At 42.9% G+C, this 12,190-nt stretch overlaps 1 protein-coding gene across 1 annotated transcript in view; it reads left to right on the top strand.

Moving 5' to 3' along the window:
- COL24A1 (collagen type XXIV alpha 1 chain) overlaps positions 1-12,190 on the top strand; it is a 3,617,818-nt gene that overhangs the window by 452,321 nt on the left and 3,153,307 nt on the right. The gene's annotated exons all lie outside the window — the stretch shown is intronic.

Below are 12,190 nucleotides of genomic sequence, written 5' to 3'. Positions count from 1 at the left end.
ATGGTTTAAAACTTTCATTGTTCTAGCTATTGCCAAAGAAAAGGTCTTTCCTCAAAGATGCCTAGGGAGCTTTAGAGACTTGGAACAAAAATGTGCCCCCTGGTGTTACCACTTCAAAATAATTCAGCTTTAGTAGCATGGAATCCTCTATGAAGGTGTCTGCATTATAAAACAGAAAGGGTATTAAAACAGTAAAAGACAACAAAGAAAGACATTGTGTAGCGTAATGCATATAAAGGAGATCTAAGCATGCCAGCCATAGCCTCATTAGAGAACTATAGGACAACATAGGCTGGACAGGAAAAGGAAGCATGTGTTGGAGAATCATTTAGCGTAGGGTTAAATAGGAAACTGACAGGCCTCAATGTCAAGGTACTTATGATACCATGGCTGTAAGAAACAGGAACAAGATACTAACAATATTCACCATGACAGATGGGCATCACTACGCACATGAACACACAAACAACTTCAGTGAAAAAGATATAAAGGTAGTGCAAATGGCTTTCTGATATTTAATAGGAACCTTAAACAATAAAACTTTATATTTTACTCTCTTGTCTCAGTTAGTTTGCTGATATTAATCTTTGGTATTTTAGAACTCACTATTTCTCTGCTCTACCCTTAGTGTGAATGTGTTTGTTACCTTTCCCTTTACCATTTGGTAAATTTCCACTACCATCATTGGTAGTCTCCTCCCCCACTCCTTTACCGTTAGGTAATCTTTCTACCATTGCTGGTAGTGCTTTCCTGGTGGTGTGACTGGTTGTTTGCCATTTTCTCTCTTTCTTTTATTTTATTTTCTTTCTGACTCTCATGGCTTTTATTTAGGGCAGTGGCAGGTAAATCCAAAAGCCCCACTACTGGACTAAACAATGTAAAGTGTGTGGCAGAAAAATGCCAAACTCGGATAATCATGAATGTTGTGTTTATTGTTTTTGTGTGTCCCACTTAAGTGTTGACTGTACAATCTGCTGGGGTTTCAGTAATAGCACTCTGGCAGAGTGGAATAATAAGCTCATTCTCAGGGGCTTCTTAAAACCCCTTTCGAAGAAACCTTGTCCAGGCCAACCAGTCTGCTCCAGCCTCTGGTTCCAGTGCTGACATCACCCTTGGTACCGACTGTTAAAAAGCAAAAGCATGCGTCTGCATGTTCCTCTTCGGAACCGAGAGCTAAGGAATCTTTGACACTATTACCCTTGCCAGTGCCTTCGACACCGAACATGACAACCACTCAAATTACGACTCTTACTGCTCCAACTTTGACCACGGTTCCGACATTGGCACCAATTACCACTGCTGCCGTGATGGTGCTGATACCTCCCACGACCCCTCAGATGGTGCCAAAGATTGAGATTTCTACTCAGCCCAGAACCACTTATGCCTCCATTGACCCTATTGGACAACTCCCTAACTCTATTTTGGAGAGACCTGAGTCTCCTTCTGGGCTGTCTGTTCACTCCACAAGTCTCTCAGAGGTTGATATGATAAGGTTGGTGGATCAGATTCTGACAGCCAGCCCTCTGGTGCAGGGGGTTTCCTCCCTACTACCCCTTCTTATTCTCCTCCTGGGACCTCTTCACAGGCTTTAGACCTATCAACTCTAACTTCACAGGTTCCATTGACTTGGCACCAACAACATTTTTTATTCGACACCGGATATGGCTCTGACACCTTTGTTGACTTTGGGACCAATGGGTCCCCGGGACCGTGTCTTCTCCGTCGGGCCCGAGGGGTTCAAGTCAGCTCTGATTTTTTCTGTGGAGCCAGCCTTGCTGTCCTCGGTTCTGGTTTGTCAGGTGCGTCTCTCGAGGCGGGGTGTGACCTCGATTCCGAGTTTGTCTGTCTCGGTTCTAGGCTCCCATCTCTCCTTGGGGGGTCCTGTCTTTCAAGCCGTGGAAGGAGCCTTGGCCACTGCCTCATGTCAGGTGGCTCCTGTGTTACCATAGTCTCTCCCTTTGATCCTAGGTTTACCGGTTCTACCACCAACCTCGATCCCTGGACAGCGAGCTCCAAGATTGCAAGACTTACCTACTAAAGGCATACCCTCTTCCAAGTCCTCCTCAGATGCTCCCACTGAAGAGCCACCTCAGAAGAGATTGTGTAAGAGGAAACACATTGATTCTCCCAAAGAATCTGTCATGGCGGATATGGTTTTCGATGAGGGGGAGGATTCCCCACTGTCACCCCAGAAGACATCTTCTTCTTCAGAGACATTCTTGAGATCCTAAAACAAAGGGGTGATTGGAAGCCCAAAGACCCTTCCTCTGAGGAATCTGTGTACTTGCAGACCTTTGGTTCTCACCTATCTACCTCCGGGGTGACCCCACCTCCTGATGACCTAATTAAATTGATCATTCAGTGAGTTTGGAAGGCTCCTGACTCTGTAGAACCTGTCCCCCGGAGTCCTAACAAAATACTTCCCGCTCTTGAAGACCATCAACATTGGGCAAAGGGCTTAGTAGTTGATGCCATGGAGGTAATGGCTGCTACCAAGAAAGAACTAGCCGAGGAAAGTTCTACTGTACACCCCCCTAACTGAGAGATCACAGCAATGGATAGATTTGGGAAGTGGGTCTATGCATCATCGACCTTCTTCATCAGGTCCTTGAACTTTTTGGCACACTTACTAGACTTCAGAGGGATCTGGTCAAGGAGCTGCCAGATACCCTGATGGGAGCAGTGGCTGAGGGGGTCCAAGGAAAGGTGGCCTCCAGTTAGCTACCTTGGAGTCTATTTCGAATTTGTCCATGAGGCTCATTGCGCATGCAGCCAAGGGGCCGACCAGGTCAGCAGATTCAGGTGTTGCTATTCGATGACATGCTTGGATGCGCCTGTGCGAGTTTGTGGAACCATTCAAGACTTCCTACTTCAATGCTCCCTTTGACGGACCCTCATAGTTTGGGCCCAAAGTAAAGGAAACTCTGTCCAGGTATGAAAAGGATGGAAATACTCTGTCTGCTGTGGGTGTACGTTTTTCCACTCCTCAACGATCCTACTCCAGGAATCAAAAGAGTGGTAAGATGTTGTCCAAGAAGTCCCAGAAGCCTTTCCAGGACACACGTGGTACAGACTCCCCTCTGGGCGGGGGGGAGTTACAATGGAAGATGCCGCCCGAGGGGCAAGGGTGGTCCGAAGATTCAGGGTTCCAGGAAATCCATGTTCTTTGTGTTTCACTGTTGCAGTCATTACATTTGGGTTATCTGCTTGCAGGTAGCCCTCAGTCGGCCAGATTAACAAAGTCTTGGGTCCTGCGTCGGTTGCTGTCCCTTCTTCCATGATGTCAGGTCGTCAGGGGTGAACTTGCAGCCAACGCCATTACATCAGTCTTTCTTGCTGTGTGGTGCCCGAAGCAGAAGCAGTTCGCAAGTGCCGGTCGGCAGACTCCAGAAATTTTCGTTTTCGAGTTTCAGAACCGAAGTCTTCGACTAAAGCTAAGTACCCCATTGGGGAAACCTTTTCTTTCTCCTTACCGATGTCAGTAAAAGTTAATAATTGCATTACTTGTGGAAAGCAAATACCTCATAAAGATTTTCATTCGTACTGTATTCCTTGCCTAGGCCCTGACCACAACATACCTTGCTGTCGGTTTTGTGCTTTATTTAATCAGCGCACTATCCGTCGTCGATATATTTTCACCTCTAAATATTTTGGTTCTCGGTTTAATTATCCAGAAATGTCATCGGTTAGCCATCCGACTACCGAAATTCTGAAAAAACGCAAAGATAAAAACAGAGACAGGCCGCCGAAGTCCAAAACTGCCAACGATGCTTCTCCTAAGCCAGTCACCAGTTAGCCGGTACTCAGTGAGGAGTTTTCACAGCCGCTGATACCCGCTACTTCTGATTCGCAGGCCTCTACTGAGACCCATTCGGAGTCCGGTATGCTGCGAGATGCTTCAGCTGTGGAACCTGCGGATGTCTCTACCTTGGATGGATCTGGAGCCACTGTGCAGGGACTGGCCTCTGAGGGTGTATTCAGGCCTACGGACTTGTATTTTAAACAGACGCCTCCTTCTTCACTTATGGCTAAATCTCGACTCCAAAAAAAACGACGTCCAGGCCACATGCTCAGGCCTCAATGCCTAAAAAACAAATTATAAGAATGGCTGAAGATCTAATAACTCTAATCAGGGGTAGACAACCCCCCCCCTTCTAAGAGACTGAAGTTGTTTATGAATCTTCTGTCCAGGATTCTGTTTTTTCTGATTCTTCTGATGATCTGGATTTGCCCTTATCTACTTATGAGGATTTTGATGCAGAGGACTCTATTCCCTCTGCTTCCCCTACAGATGATTTTGCTTTTGTTGAAACCTTACATACTCTAAGGGAGCATTTCCACTGGAAAGAGGCTTAGGGATTTCTTACTCCTGCCTCAGCATAGGCCTTTAGCTATTCCTCCTGTACTAGACATTATTGACGATACTTTTTCGAAATCTAGTTTGGCCCCTGATTCCTTGCCTTCTGCTCCCAGAAAACCTGACAGATATTACAGGGTTCCTGAGTCATACAAGTTCCTTTTTAAAAATTCTATTGCGGATCCAGAGACTATTTCACAGGGGCCCAAGGGCATTAAGGCTTCTACTGCTAAAAATCCTACCCCTTCTGATAGAGTCTCCAGGGTGCCGGATAGATGGGGTAAGAAGGTTTACACTTCTGCAACCTTGGTCATTAGGGCGTTAAACTGCCAGTTTCATATGTTAAAGTATCAGCAACATGTTTTTGGATTGCTTAAACAGAAAATGATGTTGATTCCTGACTGTGTGGAAAATAAAGAATTACATGATTTAATGCATTCTGCTGAACAGGTTGGAAAACATACTTTGCAATGTGGTTTTGATTCTTTAGAGGCCTCTTGCAGGGCTGCTGTTACTTGGTCTGTGCTCAGAAGGCATGCTTGGCTTAAGGAGCAATCTTTGCCTGATCATGTTAAAGCTAAATTGTTGGATGCTCCTCTAAATCAGGACCGTCTGTTTGGCAATAAGGCTGAAGAAATTCTTAAAAAGATGGAAGATAAAGCTAAATCTATGCAAACTGTTAAAAAGATTTCTTACAAGTGCAACCTCCAAGATTTAATAGGCACTGGCCTACTAAGAATTGGTCCTTTACAGCCACTTCCAGATCCTGTCAAGCCTAACCCAGACACAACAAAAACCCCAGATTTCAGTCCCAGGGGACTCTTGGAACTAAGCAGTGGGGGGCCTCCACTTCAAAAACTGGAAATAACAAGACACCCCCCCCTATGGTTAATAGTTTCAATGACTTCCTTTTAAAATTCCCAAGCACTTATCCTTTAACCTCCCCTTTGGGGGGAAAGATTGCTCTTCATGCAAAGAACTAGGAACTCATAACCCAGGACAAATGGGTTTTAAATATAGTGTCCCAGGGATACAGATTTCATTTCCACACGTTGCCAACACCAAACGGGTGGCCAGACCTGCCCCCAAATCAGTGGGCAGAGGCTCAAAAACAAGTACTTTCCCTCTTAAGCAAGGGGGATATTCAACTGGTACCAGAAGAGGAAAAGGGACAAGGTTTCTATTCCAGGCTTTTTCTGGTACCCAGAAAAGACAATTCATTGCGTCCAATTCTGGACCTGTCTACTCTAAACACCTTTCTGGAGATTCCAAAATTCAAGATGCTGACTCTTCACCTGTTACTTCCTATGCTAGGCAAAGATGCCTGGTTGGCAATTCTAGATTTAAAAGAAGCATACCTGCACATCCCAATCAGGGAATCTTGCAGAAGATACCTACGCTTCAAAACAGGCTACTTGCATTATCAGTTCTCTGCACTGCCCTTTGGCTTGTCTACTCTGCCCAGGGTATTCACAAAATGCCTGGCTCCAGTTATTGCATTTTGCAGGCAAAGAAATATTCAAATATATCCATACCTGGAAGATTGTCTAATTCAGGCAGAAAACCAGGGCATACTTTTAAATCATCTGGCGTTTGTAAAAAGGATTCTAACTTGTCTGGGGTACACCATAAACGAAAAGAAATCACAACTGGTACCCTGTCAACAGATTACATTCCTGGATGCAAGCTTGAATACAACTGCCCAGATGGCTTTCCTCACGCCAGAGAAGCAAATTCATTTGGTAACTTACTTCAAACAAGTGGCCACAAAAATCCTGCTATCTGCAAGACAAATACTGCAAGCCTTGGGGTTCATGGCCTCCTGCATTCTTCTAATTCCATAACTGCATATGAGGAAACTACAGTGGTATCTAAAATGTCTATGGAGTCAACATTGTCACAGCCTGGAAACAATGAATCCTATCATACCTTGCCTACGCCTGGAGTTCCTATGGTGGGCAGAGGCATGCCACCAAAACAAGGGATTACCATTCACACTACCCCATGCTGCCCAAACTCTAACTACAGATGCATCAGACTATGCATGGGGGGGCCTCACCTGGCAGGGAAGTGCATTCAGGCTCAATGGAACCCAAATGAAATACACCTATATATCAATCAAAAAGAAATGTTAGCTGTACAGAATGCTCTGACAGCCTTCAAATACTACATTCTTCCAGGACAACTAATGGTAAAGATGGACAACACCACAGTTATGTGGTACATAAACAAGCAGGGGGGTACGCATTCCTACCCCCTCTGTAGACTAGACATGGTATTGTGGAACACAGCCTTGAGCTACCAAGTGCACCTACAAGCTCAGTTCCTGCCAGGAAAATATAATACACTGGCAGACGGACTAAGCAGAAATCTCATGGACCCACACGAGTGGAAATGGAAACTGGAACCACAGATTTTCAACATGTTGACAAGCGAATGGAGGAGTCCAGACATAGATCTATTTGCCTCCCCCCAGAACTACCAGTTGGACAAGTTTTGCACAAGGACTCCCCACAAACAAGCCTGGAAAGTGGATGCTCTGTCCTTCAGCTGGAAAAACCTATCAGTCTATGCCTTTCCCCCTCTGCCTCTGCACTCCAAAGTTCTACTAAAAGTCAAACAGGGCAAACCAAATATGATTTTCATTGCTCCAGACTGGCCACGCCAAAACTGGTACCCCCTCCTGCGCAGTGTGTTGCAAATATCTCCATGGCACCTGCCTCAGACCCCTTCCCTGCTGTCTCAGCAGGAGAACCAAATTCTGCACCTTCAGCTTCCAACATTGAACCTTGCAGCCTGGTTAATTACTTAAATCCACCCTTATCATCCCTCAGCAAACCTGTGATGGATGTCATCTTGGAGGCAAGGAGACCTATTGCTAGAAAATCTTATGCTGCCAAATGGAAAAGATTCTGTGCCTGGAACCAATCTTTATGGATGAGCACAACAGCACCCAATTTACCTCAGATTTTCCAATACTTAACTGAGATGCTGCACAAGGGCCTGTCTTTTTCCTCCATTAAAATTCATGCCTCAGCTATTTCAGCTCACTATAACACAGAACCACCCCTCTTCTCTCATCCTCTGCTCAAGCAGTATCTCAGAGGGGCAAAAAACTTGAGACCACCCCTGCCTGGGACCTTAACTTTGTTTTGGAGAAACTCACTCTACCTCCTTTCGAGCCAGCTGCTACTGCAGACTTAAAATTTCTTTCTTGGAAAACAGCCCTCCTTTTAGCAATCACTTCAGCTAGAAGGATATCTGAATTACAGGCCCTTATGGCAGTGGAGCCTTTCATCATCTTTCATGCGGACAGGGTATCTCTCGAGACCAATCCGTCCTTCATGCCCAAGGTGGTTTCCAGTGTGGCTCTTAGCCAGTCCATTCATTTGCCAACCCTCTTTCCTAATCCACAGAACAAAGGGGAACGGATTCTGCATTCCTTGGATGTGCACAGACAACTTAAATTCTACTTGGACAGGACTAAATCTCGAAGAAAATCTAAACAATTGCTGGTAGCATTTGCTGCAGTGGCAGAGGGGAAGGCTATTTCAAAGCAAACCATTTCTAAATGGATAAGCCATTGCATTCATTTCTGCTATAAACACCATGGAAAACCTATCACCCAGGGAATCAGATCTCACTCCACAAGGGCTGCATCTACTTCTGCAGCCTTTCTCAGAGGTGTTCCTACCAGGGATATCCTAGAAGCTGCTACCCGGAGTTCTGTACATACTTTCACCAAGCATTATCATTTACCAATTTTCTCTAAATCCACAGCTGGCTTTGCCACTGCTGTCTTGCAGGGCCTCATAGCTGGCCCTAATGCTGTATAAACTCCTCCTCCCAACCATAGCTTTGGGAATCTATCCAAATGTAATGACTGCAACAGTGAAACACGAAGAACATAGTACAGTTGTGTACACTTACCATAAATGTAGATGTTCGAGTGTATTCACTGTTGCAGTCCTGGTTACCCTCCCTCCAGCCTCCTAGTTTTTTCTGGCTATACCTCTACTTTTACTATGCTTAAAAGCTTTTTTGGCGTATTTGCTTTTGGTCGGAGGTATACTTTTGTGTTTATTTGCTCCCCATTAGTGGGCCACATGACATCTGGGGCAAGAAAAACTGTTGTAATGGCGTCTGCTGCATGTTTTATACCCCTGACAACCTGACATCATGGAAGAGAAGACAGCAACCAATGCAGGACCCAGGACTTTGTTAATCAGGCCGACTGAGGGCAACCTGCCAGCAGATTACCCAACTGTAATGACTGCAACAGTGAATACACTCGAACATCTACATTTATGGTAAGTGTACACAACTGTACTTTCTAAAGCCCTTTATTTGGTGTTCCATAAAGAAAGAGTGTCACTCAGAACAAACCTGTCCTTCTTTCCTAGAGTGATTTCAGAGATCAGTGTCAATCAATCTACAGACTTGCCTGTATTTTTCCCAAAATTTTTTTAATAAAAGCGAATACTGCTTGCACCTTCTGGATGTGCACAAGCAGCTGTGTTTTATCTGGACAGAACTTAGTAATTTAGACAGTCATAACAATTATTTGTTTCCTTTGCAAGTGCAACCATGGGCAATTCTGTTTCTAAAGTTACTCTGTCTGGATGGTTAAGGGATTGCATTTCCTTTATTTAAATGAAAGAGAGTCTAAGGCTCCCTGTGCCAGTGAAGGCGCATTCTACCAGATCTATGGCGAGTTCAGCTGTTATTCATTCTAAAGCTTCCATGTCAGAAATCTGCACAGCTGCAACATGGGCTAACCCACATACCTTTAATACTAATTATGAATTGGATATGGTCTCCAGGGGGAGAGCCTCGTTTGGTTCTTTGGTTCTCAGAAATGTTCTTCCATAGGGCCACCCAGGATCTAAGGTAGCTGGGGACTACAAATCAAGAATAGGTGAATATTGACAAAATCAGATAAAGAATTTATGACTTACCATAACATTTCATCTGTCGATCTTCATCTATTCTTGCATCCCTCCTCTCCTGCCCCCTCCTTTAGAGTTCTAGTGGAGTGACATGCGGTCCTGTCTTAAGATACACCTTGGACATGGCTTCTGGCTTGAGTTAGGGTGTCATCTTCTGTAAGCTTGCAAAATCGATCTGAGGTAATGTAGAGAGAGACATTTTAGGTAGACTAAGCAGCTCAAGAGATTTTTTTTTGGCTGACACTGGATTGGTTCCGAGGATTGGAACCGTACCCCCATGTCAAGAATAGATGAAGCTCGACAACATAGATAGGATGTTATTGTAATAAGTCATAGCAGCCTAAAAACATGATGGAATGCCCCTCCCCCCAAAAAAAAAAACATTAAAAGCATAATTGTAGCACATGTGATGCACAGCTGACAGTGTCAGACACAGCTCCTAACTCTAAAATAAATAAATAACTAAATAAACATTAAAAGTATATTAGTAGCATGTGCAGCACAGAACTAATGTTGCTGGGCACAAATCAACGGAAGAAATTATTTGTAAGAGGGGACCTGTAAAAAAGTACTGAAAATCTCATCCTTGGGCATAATGCTCAATGCATACTCATTAATGTGGTTGAAGAGAGACTTTGTACACAGTAAGTAAGTGGTCTTCTGTTGAGAAGAGACCACTATACTATGCAGTTCAAAATACATGTTGTTTCATAACTCAGTCATTCTAAATTTAGAATGGAGTACTTTATGAGCTGTAGACTAGCAGTAGTTTTTGCTGGTCAAGCTTAAAGGAGTGGAAAGGGAGATGCAGAGCAATATGTTGAATGACATTAATGTAGCAGTGCTATCTTTCATGACTTTACAGACTGATTTTACAGGCTTAAGAAGTTTGCAAGCAGAATATCATATGTAAGCAAGTTCTGATGCTATGTAAGTGATACATACTGAATAAATGAACACTTGGGTTTGGAGCCGAACTGTGTAGTAGCTGAAGTGAAAGACAACTTGGATGTCATTAAGAAGCATTTATAGCTAACAAAATGGACAAGACAAGATTTACATTTGTATTGATCTAAAGATCTAAAGAAAGGTGATTAAAGGGGAGCATTAACCATTGAATTTGAAGAAATTGAAGAGGGCCTAATGTTATATATGTTTTTTTTTCACTACTGGATGCAGGGTAGGTTTTCTGGCAGGTAAAGTTAATGAAAAAAGCTCTGGATTGCTTATATTTAACATGCCTTTGAGAGGTACAGATTTCTTAGGCTTCCATTTGGTATTTCACCAGCATCAGCAGTGTTATAACTTATATGGAATTATTGTACAACTAACTGAACTTGTGAAAGACATTCTAAACATAACTGATGATCTGCTAGTGGGGATGAGCAAAACAGATTAATATAACATAAGTTTAAGTTAAATAAACAGCAAGTATTAAGTAAGAATGACTATTCTGAAATAAATGAATCATATTCTAAAATTTGAGGTACTAAAGCATGATACAGAGAAGGTCAGAGTTGTGATGATGCCAACACCAGCAGATGAGCAGACAATACAGAGTTTTTTTCAGAAAGATGAAATGATACAGTATTTTGGAAAGTTTGTTCCTATTATAGTTGAGGTAACCATCCATCAAAGAAAGCTGTTAGAGGAAGTCATAGTCTACATATGCCCTTAGGCTTTAGGCAGCTTGGCATCCTAAACTTTCTCAGTCTACGAGACACTCCCCTTTTATTCACAATGCTCTTCATGAAAATCTTCCTCGCCAAATCTCTTTTACCACAGTGTAAAGTTGTCTCATTGGAGAAAGGGCCTCAGGCTGTTCTTTTCAAAATTAGATTCTCTGTGGTTTTCTCAGTTGTCATTGGTTCTTCGTTAATTATTTTTTCCATTCACTTGTCTCATTTACCTGATCTTTAATTCTGGTCAGATAATTGCTTTCTTCCACATTTTTTTGTCTTTTTTTCCTTCAGTTTCCCTTCTTTAGGTCTTAGGGTATTTTCAGTAATCTATCCATCTGTACTTTTTAATATTGCCTGCTTTTCTTAGTGTTAATAGCGCCACTCCAGAACCTCTTTTGTTTTGGCTAATGTTGTTTGCCTTAATGTGGTTAGTTGTAATGAATGTTCTTTCTCTGTAATTTTTTTAGCTTTTCTTCCAGGGACTATGTTGAAAGGGGGCAATTTTGCTCTGTCGGATCATCCCATCAACAAACAAACAGGCTTAAGTATGTAAATGACAAGGCTTTTAGATAGCGTGAGTGTGGTCATAAAATACCACCAAAAGGTAAGCATAGTCTTTGTACTGACTAGGAGAAAGGTATATGGATTCTGTTTGTGAAATTTGCAAAGCTTTCGCATCATCACCACAATTATGGACAAAGGAAGTATGTTAAAATAGTTTAAAATGCCAAAACCACTTGTGTCTGACTTCAGAAAAACTTTTGCCTGGAGGGAAACACAAAACTGAGATGGAAAGACAGACCTCTACAGGTCTTCATCTTAAAATAAATACATAAATTAAAATTAATGATATTTGTTTAGGTCAGTATTCTAAATTTGTTTCTATAAAGTCCTCTAGCAAACTTCTTAGTTGTTCAAGTTTGACATCTCTGATTTGTAGAAAGGTTTCTCATATTATGGACTGTAGAACACTGACAGCAAGATTGAGATCCATCCTCCATTCCATTCTGCTAACTGTGTGTAACAGATTTGTGGAGGACTGTACAGTCCAGCAAAAGATGTCAGTAGCCTCTACTTCCTCTGGTTATAGACTAGATAGAGATCTCTTTTCAATCCTGCCTTTTTTTCAAGATCATCCTGATGGCACATGATCCTGCCACTGTTCCCAAGGATAACGTCAAACCAAGACATGACAGTTTCAA

This window comes from Protopterus annectens, chromosome 10.part0 (assembly GCF_019279795.1).
Source record: "Protopterus annectens isolate FY-2018-M chromosome 10.part0, PAN1.0, whole genome shotgun sequence".
NCBI classification, from domain to species: domain Eukaryota; kingdom Metazoa; phylum Chordata; order Ceratodontiformes; family Protopteridae; genus Protopterus; species Protopterus annectens.
Note: the sequence above shows the minus strand (reverse complement) of the source record. Positions and strands in the feature narration are given on the sequence as shown.